The sequence below is a fragment of the Pteropus medius genome, unplaced genomic scaffold, assembly GCF_902729225.1.
Source record: "Pteropus medius unplaced genomic scaffold, Ma_sr-lr_union100, whole genome shotgun sequence".
Lineage (NCBI taxonomy): Eukaryota > Metazoa > Chordata > Mammalia > Chiroptera > Pteropodidae > Pteropus > Pteropus medius.
In genome coordinates this window covers 7,301,663-7,318,119 of record NW_024353517.1, presented here as the reverse complement: position 1 = coordinate 7,318,119, position 16,457 = coordinate 7,301,663, and the positions used below count along the sequence as shown (strand labels likewise).

General features: G+C 40.1%; 1 protein-coding gene across 5 annotated transcripts in view; it reads right to left on the bottom strand.

Moving 5' to 3' along the window:
• IL1RAP (interleukin 1 receptor accessory protein) overlaps positions 1–16,162 on the bottom strand; it is a 121,151-nt gene extending 104,989 nt beyond the window's left edge. For 2 of the 5 annotated variants that reach the window (XM_039850883.1, XM_039850877.1), the window contains exon 1: positions 16,020–16,143. The gene's annotated coding sequence lies outside the window, so the exon portion shown is untranslated. Of the gene's footprint in view, positions 1–14,541; positions 14,662–15,087; positions 15,904–16,019 lie in introns of all 5 variants that reach the window. The other 3 variants (XM_039850878.1, XM_039850880.1, XM_039850881.1) reach the window with 3 other exon arrangements.
• Positions 16,163–16,457: the final 295 nt, after the last annotated feature.

The following is a 16,457-nucleotide window of genomic DNA, read 5'->3' as shown; positions in this document are numbered from 1 at the left end:
TTTTTCCAATGTTCAAATCTCCCTGTAACATCCTTGCCAATTAGACGCCGAGGCCCTGTTTAAGTATTTCTAGTGAAGGTGAACTCATTACTAATTTAGTTTTCCTATAGCCCGAACTGTAATAAGTTTCTCATTAAGTTGAGCTGGACTTTGATCCCCTGGAATTTCTACCTTCTTGTCTTGGTTGAGGTCTCTGGTATCATGTCAGGACAGTGCCTCTCTTCCACAGAGACCTCTGGGCATTGATCCCAGTGGTTCCGGTATTTGAAAGCAACATTTACATGTCTCCATAGATCTCACTTTGAAAAATGAGACATTAGTGCTTTTGGAAAGCATTTGTTCCCCTACTCGCCTATCCAAACTTCAAAGTCAGAAAAGCATACTACAGAAATGAAAATGCCATTAAAAGAGGAAACTCTAGCATCAGTTCATTAAGGCACTTCCCATACTGTCTAGGTGTAAATGGGAATTGGAAAAGGAGAAAAGGGAGGAATAAGAAGCCAGAAATTCCAATGGCCAGTGGGCTAGTTCACCCAAGCTGGGTTTCTAGGAAACTGTAGGACAGATCAGTGTAGTAACTAAACATCTGCTACTAGATGCTCATGTACGTGTCAGCAAATTGGACAGGGCCATGGGATAGAAGGCACACCTCAGCACAGTGAAGCGAAGTACAAGATTTCAGCCTAGCTTTGGAGTCACACAGACCTGGACTCAAATCCTCCATAGCTATGCAAGTGTCAACTGCGCTAAGTTTGAGTTTCCTTATTGGTGGACAGGTCAGTGAAGCACTTCATGGAACTGGGTATGAGGATTAGATGAGATAATTTTATAAAGCATCTGACACATAATTTTATATTTGTTGCTCAAATTTGTTGGCTATTCTGTTTGGGTTTTTTTTCCTTTCTTATTACTGCAAGTCTAGACTTCATTTCTCCCAAACTTTTCCCTACATACAAATACAAAGAAATAGAAAACCCATATGTCTAGTAGAGAGAAATAAAGCCAGTTCTCACGTGGGAGAACCAGAGCAGGAGAGGCAGCATACTACAGTAGCAAGTTCACTGTGCTAGAACTCGGAAGGCCAGTTAGAGACCGGTTTGGCTGGCTCTGAACAAGGCATATCCCTTTCTGGTCTCTTTGCAAAGTCAGGGGTTTAGCCTTTTGACTCTAAGGATCTAGTAATCTCAGAAAACTATTAAAAGTATTCTGTTTAATGGCAGCTGGAAAAGCCTGATTTCTATATGCCTACCCCTAATCCCCTGAGCCACCTCTCTACATCAATAACTGTAACAATCTCAGATGTACCAAAGCATAGAATCTGACATTGTCATTTAATATGGCATAGGGATCCCTTTCAGAGGACAGAGAACTGCTGGGGTGCATTGAATGGAGATTATAGCTTATATTCATTTGCCATTGGCTGCTGAACTCCCAGGTAATAAATATAGCACTGGGTGTAAGTGTGTGTTTTAAATAAGTCAAGAGAAATGAATGAGTTCTGCTATGTTTTGACAGGCAGGAAGCCAGAGATATGTTTTTTGTTTGTTTGTTTGTTTGTGTTTTAATATTAAGGAGTATGTGCTTGAAGGCATTGACAGAGAAGACTCCCGTGGAATGACCTAATTCAAAGATGTGTGGATCTCCTGGGGATGTAGGGTATCTGCTCAGGTATGCTTTCCTCTTTATCCTGTGTTTGGGTACTTTAACAGAAGGTTGGAAAAAAATACTGCAAGGAGGTGAGGAATTGGACAACTGTAATACTTGGGTTATGAGGAATCTCCTCTCTGGGTGGAAAGAGACCTTAAAGTAATGAAGTCCAAAATGTATGGACAGATTTAGAACAGGACACAGCATAACCAGATATGTGTCCCCAGAACATTATCAGGTGACAATGTGTAGAGTGAAATGGAGGGACAAGTGACAGAAAGGTGCCCACTTAATCTGCGGAACTGCAGTGAGCACTCTTGAATCAAGGGCTAAGAGGCCACTTGATGGTTATCACAACCTCTGAGCTTCAGTTTTCTCATGTATACTAATTCAGACCAAACTGACCTTGCAGAGTTATTGTCAAAACAAATGAGATAATGGACAGGTAAGTAGTTTTCAAATTGTTAGGCACTTGGACAAACATAAGAGAATACTACTATTACCACTACTATTGCCATTATTTTATTAAGTGAAATAAGTAATACTTATTTTTAAAGGATTTTCCTCTCGAAATGATACCGATGTGGTTGCGTAAGCCAATTTCATTTCAGTTGATGTTCCAATTACACGTACACTTTCTCTTGCTCTTCACATACTGGAGACAGAATCATCAGGGAATTTTATGGCCTATCACCTAGATATGCCATAATGACATTACAGTTGACAATATTAGCCACAGGTCAAATCACCTCGGCTTGATACAATGTATGCTAGGACTTAATTCCCATGATAATCCCCAACAACCTCTTATGATGACTCTGAGTAACTTCCTTTGGTGAGAACAAAAGAGCACTCTGGGAATGCAAATTTTCTTGCTTGGATTATCTTTAACAGAATCATCATTAATTGTCTCACCTATTCCCTTTATAAACTCCAGTGCTTTGACTCCCAGGGCCAGATCTGTCTAAAACACAGATCTGATAATGCCACTCTCTTGCTCAAGAATATTCAGTGCTTCTCCTTGCCTTACAGGATTAAGGGCAAATTCTCCAACAGGATATCTAAGATCTTCAACAGTACTGCCTCAGCTCACCTCTTTAAAGTCTGATCTTCAATGACTCCATTGCATATATACTATCTCCCAGTAAAACTAGACTCTCCCTACACAAGGCACAGGCTGCCTTCTTTCACTTTATGTTTTCATCCTGTTCCCTTTATTTGAGGTATCACCAATGGCTTTTAACTGTGTCAGTTTAAACTGGAATTATGTTTTCCAGAATTCCCTTTTCTGTATGGTTCCCACTTAGGACTGCCCACAGGGAAATCCGCATGAGAGTTGGATGGGATAAGTGAAGCAGTAGCCATTGCTTTGGGAAGGTCCTTCCAGTCACCTGGGTATTACATAGCTCACACACATTACTGCTGATCTGGAGGCTCACCTCCTAGATGGGGGCAGCAGCTACACCCATATTCCTTTAGCTCCCTTCAACTGCTCCAAGTCCCAGGCCAGGCAGGTATGAAGCTCCACGGCCAAGTGCATCAGCTCCCGCTGCAGGCCACATACATTGAAAAGTTAGATACAGTGAGAGGCAGTTAAGTGTTGAGGTTTACCCTCATGGATTCCAGGTTACTCTCCTCTGCTTCACATCCAGTTTTTCTTCCTGACTGCCTGCCTACCACAAGCAGAAGAAACAGTCTTCCACAGATTTCTTTACCCGCAGCCTCTTAGAGTCCTCGGTTAGTGACTTGTATCTGATCTCTTAATTGTCCCCTTTTGGGGCTTTACTTGCTCCTCAAAAGCTTCTCCCACAATGCTAGATCTAATCTCTATGATAAATTCCATATTCCATTTTTTTAATCCATATCATTTCTGCTCTTCTAGTCAGACTCTAACTCATATACCACTCATCCTCACCAATCTCTCTCCGTGCAAAACCTGTCCATAACTTCAACTCATTTAAATATCACTTCCTCAAAAAACCCCTTCCTGAGTGACACAGTTGTCTCTTCCTTTGAAACACCAGAATGTTTTACCGTAAATATTCTCAAAGTTATGACATATATTCTTACACTATTCCCAATATTAAATAAGTTGTACTATAAACCCCTATGTATATCTTATCTTTCATAATGACATAAATTTTTATTCTTCAGGGGTTGTGTTTGTGTGATTGTATTTTTATCTCCATATCTCACCAGCACTTTGCCTACAGGAGATTCTCAGAAAATGCTTATTGTCCACAAGAGTAAATGAATTATAATGAATTATCCATGCCACTACTCTCTTTTTAATAATACAGGTAACTGAAAACCAATGCCACTATGTAGGTATGCATGGTACAGCCCCATTTATAGGAAATTATTTCTATACTCACTTTACCTTCTATTCCCTTCCCTCAAAACAAACAAACAAAAAAAGAGCTTCTCTAGTCCAAATTCAACACTGTTTATTCTTATCACACACATAGTTCTAACAAAACTCATTAGCCTCATCAACAGTAAATCAGAAACAGTTAATTGAATGGGGAATGGAGAGAATACTGCTGGTGTAAGACATGCTGAAAGCAATGAGAAATGGCAGACAAGGAAAGAGAGAAAGGACTGAAAATTTATGAAAATCAGATTACACAAATTTAAAACTATACCAGTCTGGAGCATTTTAGTATATGGGTAAATGATCTCACTTTGGTAAATTCTAAAAGAATTATAGTCCACTCCAATAAACTGTCCTGAATCACCAAGGTTAAGTAGTGCCACATATTTTAGAATAATCTCCTTTTAAAATTATTTTTAAAATAAAAATTCATAATGTTACATACTGAAATTTTACCTTTTAAAAAAATTTAACAGAAGCTCTCATTCTCAGAAAAAAAACAGATTTTTAAAAATTTTGTCATGTATTCATTCAATAAATATGCAATGTCAGCTATAACTCAGGCACCGGGCTCCTGTGTGTGTGTGTGTGTGTGTGTGTGTGTGTGTGTGTGTAGTGTGGGGACCTTTTCTTTTAAAGAAATCATCAAACTTGGGAGATGTGGGGAGATAAAAGTAAAACATTTTAATTACCCCATAAATAAAGAAAAGGTCATCGCAAATCAGCACCACGTTAGTTTCTTACAAAGAAGCAAACACATGCAACCAAAAAATTGGACTCAGTTCACTGTTACTAGCTTCTTCTAGGGTAAAATAAACCGTCAACTAGATTGAAGCTTCTTGCCTTCCCCACACAACCTTTGCCTTATTTCTCTGTCAAACATCTCTTCACTTCAGGGAAGTTCCCTGGAGACCCCAAAGGTGTTGCAACCCTGCACAATTTGCTTTGGAAGAAAAATGTGGTGAAACGCTGGTAAGAAACATTGATTTTATCATCATAGCCCCTCAATACATACATTAAGGCAACTATGGTACTTTTTAATTTTTAGTTTACAACTGAAATTTAAAATCCATACAGAGTTGCAATAAGGATTGAGTGAGATAATGAAAATAAAGTACTCAACACCATGCCGGGCACACATGAAACACTGGATCAATATTAGTGATTATGATTAGCAAGAGGTCTTAAACTTTAGCAAGCTCTGTAAATTCACCTCATTAAGTGTTCTACTGTTTTTGAGTCTTCTGCTGTTTTCTCTTTGTCACTCAGAATGCTCTGGGGCTATCACTGGAGTGAAAAAACTGCCTGCAGTTATGTCGGATATTTGGAAGACAGAGACAGGGCTGTTCTATAGCATCTTTACTCCCACGTAGATCTGTAGGATCGGCCCTTCAACCTACAGGAATGCCCTGCTGATGTCAAGGTGCCAGAATGGGTCCTGCAACAAAATTAACATCACTGATTATATGATTGGATCTTTGGTCGTTTAATTTTTTAAGTTAATAAAACAAGCAAAACTGAAAAATTGCCTGAATATGTAAAGGTAAGTGAGTTCTTAGGGAGGTTATCTTAGTTCAAAAAATAATTTTAAAAAAACAGCTCATATAGACTGAGCACTAATTACGTTACAGGCAATGTGCTAAGAACTTTATATACATGCTTAATCCTAACAACAGTTCTATCCTGTGCCAACGACACAGATGAGGAAAAAGGTTTAAAGATGTTGAGTGATTTTATCACATCCTAGAGATAACAAGTAGCATTTCCCTACCCAGGTTGTCTCAGTCTAAAACCCATGTTTTACCACTATGGACTCATGAAGTGATATATTTTGAAAGACTAGGTCACACGTTCAACCCCTGATTCGGTACATTTATTGAACAATTCTGTGTATGTATTCTCTTCTGTAAAATGGTAATTATATTAGTACCTGCTTTATAGTTATCTCAGGTTTCAATAAGCTAATATTTATAAATCTTTTTAAGATGGTAGGCACATATTATCAAGCTGCTTTTAGCTCATATTAAGATGTATGTATGAGACTACATATCCAGCGGTCCCCAACTATGGACGGTGCTCCTATGAGAATCTAATGCCTGACTCTCTGAGGTGAAGCTGAGGCGGTGATGTTAGCACTGGGGAGCGACTGCAAATACAAATGAAGCTTCACTTGACAGCCCACAGCTCACCTCCTGCTGTCCAGCCCGGTTCCTAACAGGCCCTAGATTGGTACTGGACTGCAGGTCGGGGGTTGGGGACTCCTGATATATGTATGCATCAATAGAGATTTCATGGAGGAGTTCTACTTCTTGAAGAGTTAAGGCACTGGTTAGACTTATAGAGCCAGAAAGAAGATAGTGATCTCATCTGGAATTAAATTTGCCTTTCACATGCTCACTCTTCAGTATAGCAGATTTCAGAAAGTGATACCCAAAATCATATAAGGAAATAGCTTTAGGTCCAATATTTTGGGGAACTGATTACATAAAACACCTACATAAAAGCTGTAAAATTTCCAGCTGAATTGAATTGAGCAACAGTGAGCGCATATATTTCCTTCCATTATTTAGTGCATTTGGAAATGAGAATGATATCATTTGAGCAAGGCAAAGAACGTGGTTTTACCTACTTTACTTGTATTTGTTGAGACAGTCTAATGAGAAAGAAAGTCTATGAATGAAACAACAATGAAATTGAATTGTCTTTTTTGACTGTTCTCAGGAGCATATATGATCAGAGTGATTTACTGCCTCATCTTATAAATAAATTCTTCTATTTTTCCTTCACCCATTGTTTGAGGCTCCAAATTTTTCAAACATGGTCACAATCTTCTTCAGTCCTTCTAGTGACTTCCTGCTGTTTTTTTGCATAAAGTCCAAACTCCTAACCAAGGTCTGCAAGGCCAGTCTGATCTAGCCCTCTGCGTAACTTAGGAACTTATTTCCAGCCCTTTTCTCCCTCTCGCCTGGCTCCTGACACCTCAGCCATGACCTCAGACTTACCCTGGTGCCTTCTCAGGCAAAAGTCACCTTTCCAGACATACCATCCCCAACTACCCTATTTAAGACTGTCCTTCCCCTACATCCTTCGTACCTCGTTGTTATTGTTTTAGTCTCAGCCCCTTATTTCTTATTCTGAAATCATTTGTATTTCCCATTTACTTGTCTGTTATCTGCTTACTCATATTTTTCTTTTGTCCTCTTTCTCAAACTATCCTTACAGCAAGGCTAACAGAAAGGAATCACTTCAATACCTCTGTTTCCCAAGACAATTTTGGAAAACCTCTAAATATAAATATACATAGACATGCACACACATACATATACATTTTTATTTTAATAGTCTAAATATATTTTCAAGATTCTAAATACATATGCACATACATATATGTATATATGTGTAACTATATAAACACATTTCATTTCAATATTGTGTGTGTGTGTGTGTGTGTCTGTGTGTGTGTGTGTGTGTGTGTGTGTGTGTATAAAATTTGTTTTCTTGTCCAGTTCCATCTACTTCATTCTACTCCTTGGGAACATCTTTCTATACATTTATTTATTCATCATTTACTCATGATTAGGCAGCTGCTATTTACTAGGCACTATTCTAGGCACCTGGGACACAGTGGTGAACGAAACAAAGGTCTCTGCCATTGTAAATTTTACATTCTTGTGGGACGAACCAACCAATAAACAATAGGCAGGCTAAATAAGTTAAATAATATACGAAATCTAATAAGGTGACAACTGCTATGGAAAAAAGAAAACGTAGACAGGGAAAGTGAGATCAGGAATAGCAGGGGTAAAGATAAGAAGTAGGATGCAGGGCAATTTTATATAAAGCAATCCAAACAGCCTACACTAGAAGATACTGAGCAAAAGCTTCGAGGAGATGAAGGGGTTAGTTGCGTATTTATCAAGGAGATTGGGACAAAGAGGAAGAAGAGTGCATCATAGAAGGCCTTGAAAGGTATTTTAAAGAAGGTTTATGCATGGAGTGAAATAATGTGTGGTTAGTTGTGCCTGCCACTGTTCTGGGCACTTCATGTGTACTAACTTATTTAGTTCTCCCAGCAACCCAATGAGTAATGCATCCTGTTTATCTCATTTTACACAGACAAGTTAAATAACTTGTCCGAAATGACACAGGTGGAGAGCTTGAATTTGAACCTATGGAAAAAGACTCTAGACCACCTATAACACACCACCCCTCAGTACAGAAAATTTTAATCCAGTGATTTTCATATATCAGTGCGTAGGTCCTAGATACCTGCCTCTTTAACAAACTATCCATATGATTCAGATATAGATGGTCCATGCACCACAATTTATCACTGATCTAATTCCTCCCCCACATGAAAGCTTTCCAGATATTTTAAGATAAATATCACTTTCACTCCCTATCCTTACCATCCACATTGTTTGCCAAACTGGAAAAGATTTCTTTAGACCAGCTGAGGCATCTACTCCATATACTCCCTCTCTCCACCTGAGTTGCATCAAATGAGTGCTGAATGAAGAGGCAAGAATGAATATTTACTGTGTGCCTTTTAGGTGTCAGGTATTAAATGCTAGGGACTTAATATATTTTATCTCACTTTAACCCCTCTAAGATACAGATAGAGACAGAGATAGATCTAGACCTAGATATAGAGATATAGATACAGATATAGATATACATATAGATGTAAAGATATAAATGCCTATCTGTTCAAGAGGTAGCTAGAGCATACTTATTACCATTTCACAGGTGAGGAAACTAAGTCTGGACCAGCTAAACAAGCTGTATCTAGGATTCAAATACATCTCTGACTACAAAGCCAGCCAACTCTTCGCTACCCATTCAATTCATTCAATCCCCAACCCCCACCCTTATTTCACTCTGTAATTGAAAAACTGAAGTCTAATATTCCAGAAGAGTGCTATTCAGTGTGTATTAAAATTACTCTCAATTATCCATATCATTTCTATAAGTTGAAAGAACTTCTGTATTTATTTCAATAAGAGCCAAGCTTCTTCTGTAGGCACTAAATTAGCTCAAAAGAAGAAAACAGAACATATGCAGTCTTAATGCTAAAATTGAAATGAAAGCCAAATATTTTACCCCTTTATTTATTTTTAAAAGATTATGGTGATTAACTGTGATAGAGCTTGCTTAATATTAAAATGCTCTCTTTTCATTTTCCAAACAATAAATGTCAGTGTGCCTTACTCAGCCTTCTATTTTCTCTCACCAACCTAAACCTAGGTCCCAAGAGGGCACAATTTGTAGGTCATGGGAATGTGGCAGACTCACATCCTTAAGGACAGGAGAGGTGTCTTTATGGATCTGACTCCTAGTGCAGTGCTCAGTTGTGATTCTCCCTGAGGCCAAGGAAGATGCTGGTTACCTTGGATTTATGACACTACACACACCATGATGTGCAGATGCGTCTGTGGAAAGAAGAGTATAGCTCTACTCTTAGGTTTTCATGACATCTCTTTAAGTCATTATTCTACAGGCACAGATTCATAGAACACTGTCTCGTAGAGAGCACCTTTTTCAAATTCTTCATTTTATAGGTGAGAAAGAGGACTCTTAGAGACAGAATGCAACTAATCCAATACCAGGGCTGATGGATTAAATGGCTGAATCAGAAAGGTAGAGTCCAAGTCCCAGCTCTACTGTTTACTGGCTGTGTGGCCAGAGCAATTATTAAGCCTCTCAGATTCAGGATGTAAAATGTTATTGCCAACATTTGCCTTCATTACCTCAGAGTTATTGCAGAAAAAAAAATATATATATATATGTGTATATATATATATATTATATAATTCATATGTTCATGTGTGTACATAATAACAAGCATTTCGAGGGTTTAATGTTCTATAGACACAAAAATAAAAACTGTTTTTGCTTGAACGTAGGTTTTCTACTTTCTAATCAAATATTGATTTGGGCATGAAGCTGAATATCATTGCCGTTGTTAATCATAATAAAATTTAAAATCCTCATGCACCAGGCTCTTAACAAATGTTACGGCATATGATCAACACCTACCAAAAGCATGATAAAATGAGCTTTATTATCCCCTTTTCACAGAGGGTGAAAATAAAGCAGAGATAGACCAATTAACTTGTTCAAAGTCAAACCAGGGGAGTTTGTTCTGATGCCAAAGCCCATGATGTTACACGGTCATGGTTTTAAGTCATCATAGCATCTAAACATAACTGGCTTAAGAAACTGTAATCTATGAAAAGAACATTTTCAGGTTTCAGAGGTTATAAAATGACTGGTCCTCTTTTTTGTTGCCTTTAGCACTGATTGGGAAAGAAGGAAGTCAGTGTAATAATAAGGGCTTATGGGCTAGACATGCAGAAACCATAGGCATCTCTTGGATATGAACTAGACATAAAAGGTCACCTGTCCTTATGTCCAATTGTATGTTAAATAATAGCTGGACTGATGTGAATTCTTCAGTGCCTTTAGAAATCTTGAAATCAAAGCTCGTTGTAGCTTCCTACTTCCCTGAAAACTTCCTACTTTCTTACAGGTAATTTATTGATGACAATTGACACTGGTCTTGCTGTCAATATATACAAGTATGTACTTCAGTGTCATTCTTCACTGTGTTTGCTGCAAATCTCCCTTTATAATTAAGATAGCAATGTCTTTTTCTACCACTGAACCAGTGATGTTCAACCTTGATAGTCTGACTCCTTATCATTTGTCTGATTTTGTGACCACAAAATTAAAGGAAATTGAAGTTACATTATTAGTCTATAGAGATAGGTTTCGAGATAATTAATGATATGAAAAAAGTATGAGAAAACTGGAAAGCTAATACTGGGCCTACCTGACGTAATATGAATCAATTATCCATTCAAACCTGTACCTTTTATGTACCAGGCACTGTGCTGGGCATGGGGAAGGATAAATCATGCCTTCAGTTGCTTAAGTGCTAATCAGGGACTTGGGGAAGAACACAAAGGGACAAATCACTGGCCCACAGTGAATAAAAATTACAATAGAGATAGACGATGTTATAAGGTCCCAAGGACTGGGAAGAATCAAGGAAGGATTTGAAGAACACATTAGAGAATAAAAGAGAGGCAAAGGAGAGAGCAGCTGAGTGGTGTGATGTGAGGATACAGGAGAGGACATTTATAAATCTAGTTATATAAGTCCTCACATTTTATGGTGTTGTGTCTAGTAAGTTGTGCCTGGTATAGTAGACCAAAAGGCTTTGTGCTCAGGCACACACTGGTTCTATTTCTTACTAATTGGATAACCTTGGGCAAGTCTGTAAGTCTGTCTGAGCCTCAGTGTTCTTTCATCTATACAAGGCAGACTATATATATATATACCATATATATATATAGAGAGAGAGAGAGAGAGAGAGAGTGTTACTATGCTTAAATGAAATGTCAGAGCACGTGCACCAGTGGATGCTGATTTCCTCACTCTCCTTTTTTTGACTGGAGAAACAGATATCTTGGCATAAAACAATAAGGATGTTTTCTCTTTATTCCTCTTTCCCCTTTTAGTCTTGACTTTTACAAAGATATGGTAATAGTATGTCAGAGTTGAAATGAATCTTAAAGATAAAAAAAAAATGTATCATAGCAGAAGACTCTTAGACATCATCCAGTCCAGCTCCCTCACATTTTAGGTCCAAAAATAAGGAGACTTCACAGTCTCAGGCAAGGTAATACCAGGATCACAATGGCAGGATGGGGATGGGGCAGGTCGTCAGTCCTCATCCAGGTTCTCGATTCTAGGTCAGAGGTCTTCCTACCTCTAAAATGAAATGCACGGGTGAGTCTCAACATTGGTACTTGCTTTGTGCTCTGTGACACACTAAGTCTCAGCTCTCTCAAAAAATATACAGGATTATTGTAAGGAATGAATGAGATGATATACGTAAAACCCTCAGTTCAAACTGTGAGGGAGTTCGGGAAAGGGTAGCTATTAAACTTTGATTTTCACAGTTTAACAGACTAATAAATTGAAGGAGCTGATAGCAGAAGAAAGAATTCGTGTTTATTAAATGCTTCCTATGAATAAAGTGCTGAGATGGAGACTCAAGCCTCTAAGTAAGCATCAGTGTTATTGTGTCCTGGCTAAGGAGACTGGGGCTCATCTGAACACAATACCTTGACTCAGATACCAGCTAAAGTCTAAAACTCCACACTACCACAGCTGCTAGAGATAGAATAAACTCAGGCTAGAAGAAGATCTCCTAATTACTCCATCAATGTAAACCACGCATTCTCGTTTTCAAAAAAGAAAAAAAACCAACAACAGTAACTAACCTGAATTAATCCCTAGAAATATCAGATACCAAAGGTTCTATAACCTTCCTGTTCATTGGGGTTTTTATTTCTCCCACAGAACAATTTCCAAAATGGGCAAAGAGCACAGTAGGTGGCTCTCTTTAATATTTCACGGACAAAGCAAGAGTGACTCACCAGATCCTACATCTGTGTCACCAGCAAAAGCCTCAGAAAGTTGAGCAACAAATGAAACTGTGTTATATTGGAGATAACCTTAATTTATTTATTTGTGCCTTCTCCTCTGACTTCCTTCAGCCACATTCTGCTTTTCTAACTTTGTCAGGTAAGATGATGTTGCCTACCTTTTAGCAAAGGCAAACATATGTTACCAAATGCCAATAGCAAGGAGCAAAACGTTTTTCCCAAAATTGCATTTGCAAGCTTGTATGCTTGCTGCAAAGCAGAGAAACCTGATGGCCTGTAGGGAGTCAATGGATAAATGGCCCCATTGCCTGGGCCAGAAACAGATCTGTTCATTTTCCTACATAAGCCTGCAGCCATCAGTTTCCATAGGGAGGATGGGAATTCCAGACCAGTGATCAGTGCTGCCAGCAAGCAGTGGTCTTTTCTGAAAATGCTGTCTCTTGCATACCGCTCTCTATATTCCTACCTTTACCCATAGAATTAACAAAAGAAGTGAAAAATGCTATGGTTACTCATGACATTTGCTTCTCAATCTTTTTTACTACCCTATGAATTAGTATGAGGATGGTAGAGGAAAGAAATTACTCAAAACAAGAAGAAAGATGTGACATAATTCTGAACTTTACATCTTCATAGTACCCTATCTCCTAGGAATTGAAGGTGTATTACATCAAACACAGGAGAATAGGAAGGCTGCCTTAGAGATTGTGGCTTTGAAACTTCCTCTCTGGAGAGTTAACCCTGCTAAACTCGACAGACCATGTTCAAGGATTGTTCGCTTAGCAAGGAAATATCCTCTTTGGGACAGAAAGGCTACCCTGCAATCGCCAGCCAAATAAGGACAACCTAACAAATGAAGTAAATTGCTAAAGATTTCATGGAGGGACGACAGGGTGTGACAAGAAAAGCCTTTAACTAGAAATCAAAATGTGTGAACTGTATTCCCAGAGCTGAAGTTTAATAACCACGTGACCCTTGGCAACCTCGCACTTCTCTGAATCTCATTCAATTTCCTTCTCAAAATTGAGACCAGTTAAGAAGAGATATCATTTAATGAGCACCTACTCATTATTCCATTTGATTTAATCCTCACACAAACCCTTGGAGGTCAGCCTTCATTTTTCCATTCTAGAACTGGATAAAGTAGATGCTCTAAATGGTGAAAGAAATTGCTCAGTATTACCTAGCTACAAGGGAATTAGAACTGAAATTGGAATTTGACCACAAAACCTGGGCTGCTTCCACTATCAATATGCCTGCCATGGCCTTCCTTCTCTCAGGACTATTGCAAGCAATAAGGAAGATAATATATATGGAACACACTTTGGAAATGTTAAACACATGTATGATTTTGTAACAAATAATCTGGATAAGGAGGAAAGGTATAACTGAGTATCCTTTCTTTACAGAACCATAACCAAAAGGAATTAGCTTACAATCTCCCTTCCATCTCCTTGTTCTGACCTTACTTTGAACATTTTTCTTTTCCCCACAAGTCCCCGGTCTCTCAGGCACGCGTTCAGATGTATCCTGGCCAGCTCATCACAATGCATGCACACGGAACAGGCTGATGGAAGCAAGTGATCCCATTCTCTGCAAATGCTTGGTGTGGGAGGTACCTATAAAGGGGCATCACCAAGCTCTTCCCTTCCTTCAGTATTTATTACACTCCCTCCCATGCACTCATCAATGCCACATGCAAATGCAAGGGACTGTGAAGCAGACAGCCAACTATAAATTCTGGATGCTCGATTCAGGGACTTATGACATAGCCAAGAAGTAACAGTAAATAATTATAGTGAGTCGATCAGAATAAAATCAATTGCCATGAGCAGGGTGAGGATATACGAGGGATGCTATTTCATTTCAAAATGTAATAAAGGAAGATGAGTGTCAGCATGTGTGGGTGTTTCAATAAGGTAAGTTTTCGTCCAGAAGGGGGTTGATTTAGCAGCATCACTAAATAATCTAAAAGGAAGGCATGAGAATTTGTTGTTGTTTTCCTATAATAACAGGAAATATAAAGTTGCTTGTTTAAGACAGCGGGAATAAAAGGCTTACAACAGTCTGCAGCACGGATGGAACTTTCAGTGTCTCCTCTTGTCTTCCTAACTCTCATCGAATTCAAGACTCCTTTGCCAATAAAGGATACCTCAGATCAGAGCTTCATGGACCTAAAAGCTAGTAAGGATTGGCATCACTAAGAAACATTAATTTTATATTCCAAGTCAAGCGTTCACAATTAAAGTCATGTACACAGCATTCAGAAAACACTATTAGAGAGCTCTTCAAACTCCAAAGAAAAAAACACCACAACATCCCAGATTAAAAAAAAAAAAAAAATGTCACTATAAGGTTATATGAAATCACCTTTCTGAAAACCCATTGTCTCCAGGGTACTAATATAACAATATTTATAATAGTTGCCACTGATTTCAACCTGACCGGGTGCCAGGCCAGGCACTGTGCTAAACATGTTATTTGAATCATCCCACTTCATCCTCCTAACTACCCTAAGGCTTCATTGTCAGTATTATAATCACCATTTCGTAACGGGGGGCGGGAGGGAGGGGGAAAGAGGCATATCAAAAAGACCAGATAACTTGCCCAAGTTCAGACTGCTAAAACGCTGCAGAGCTTAAGTCAAAACCAGGTAAATCTCCTCGTCGCCGGTTGTTAACCGGAGGATCCGTAGAGCTGAGTAGCAGAAACGCTTTGAGAGGCGCTGTGGTTCACAATTTCGCCAGGGGGTGGAGGAAAGACAAGCTGGAGACAGACTCTTAAAGGAAACGGCAGAAGTTTGCTTTTTATGTTTGTGATTTTTCTGTTTAACTCGGTTTCCTTGTTCTCTCCAACTACTTAAAAGTGAGAAGAGCTGTGGCTCCACGGAGGCAGCTCTTCCTAAATAAGCGGCATCGTATACCCCACAGGACCACCAGCTCCGCTTCCTCCCAGGGCTGAGAGAGAACTGCGAGAACCATACAAAGTCACTGGCGCCCAGGCATCCCTCACCTCTCCACCGAGTCCACCAAGAACTTCACAGACACCCTCTGAAAGGGCAGGCATCTTTCTGAGAAAGCAGGTCAGGGGAGGAGGGAGCGAAGCTGTAAGCAGCCTTTACCCAGGCTGTTAAAGATCCAAGCTAGAAACGACGTGATACAGTCTGGGACACACTGCCCTCTTCTATCCGCACCGCTCACAGCAGCGGTCTGGAGAAACCAAGGCGAAGGTATACCAGGGAAGAGCCCTTAAAGGGCTGGAAGTGGGGTGCAGCAACGAGCAGCCGTCCCACAACTGCATTACTTAAATCTGTACAAAGCAAAGATGGGGCTCTGGACAGTGGGTTCGAGTCTTGGCTACAGCACTAACTAGCTGTGCGATCTATCTCAGCTTCTGCCTTGCTCTGTGCCTCAGTTTGGCCTTCTGGAAAAGAAAAAAAAAAAAAAAGGCTAAAGGCGATGATTTGTACGAATACTTCCACCTCGAGACCCTGTGAGTCGGTGATTCCTCCAAACCCTCATTAACAGCGAGAGACTCACCTTTCTTGGGAGGCAGAGAGGGAGCAGCGAAAGGGGCAAGAATGGACGCAGGGTCGCCCGGCACCGCTTCTTCCCCTGCGTCTGGCCGAAGCAGAGTCCGGGGAACCCTGATCCGGCCAGTCTTCCCACAATGAACCTCTTACTTTCCGCCGCACTTTCTTTTTTCCCCCTTTGGGGCTCCTCCTCCGCCGTGGCGCGATTGGCCGCCGCTGCGCGGCCCTGGCTCCACCCGCCGCCTGGGCACGCCAGACACCCGCGCTCCCGGCTTCCCGGAGCTGCGACCGCGGGGCGTCACCGAGGGCCGCCCAGCCAGCGGCGGGGAGGAGCCGCGCGGGGCGGTACTGCGGGGGACGGGAGGTTGCGCTCGGCCTTGTCTGCTTTGGCGCTCTGCCACCGCCTCGACTAGAGCGCGCAAGGAAAGAAGAGGATTGGTCCTGC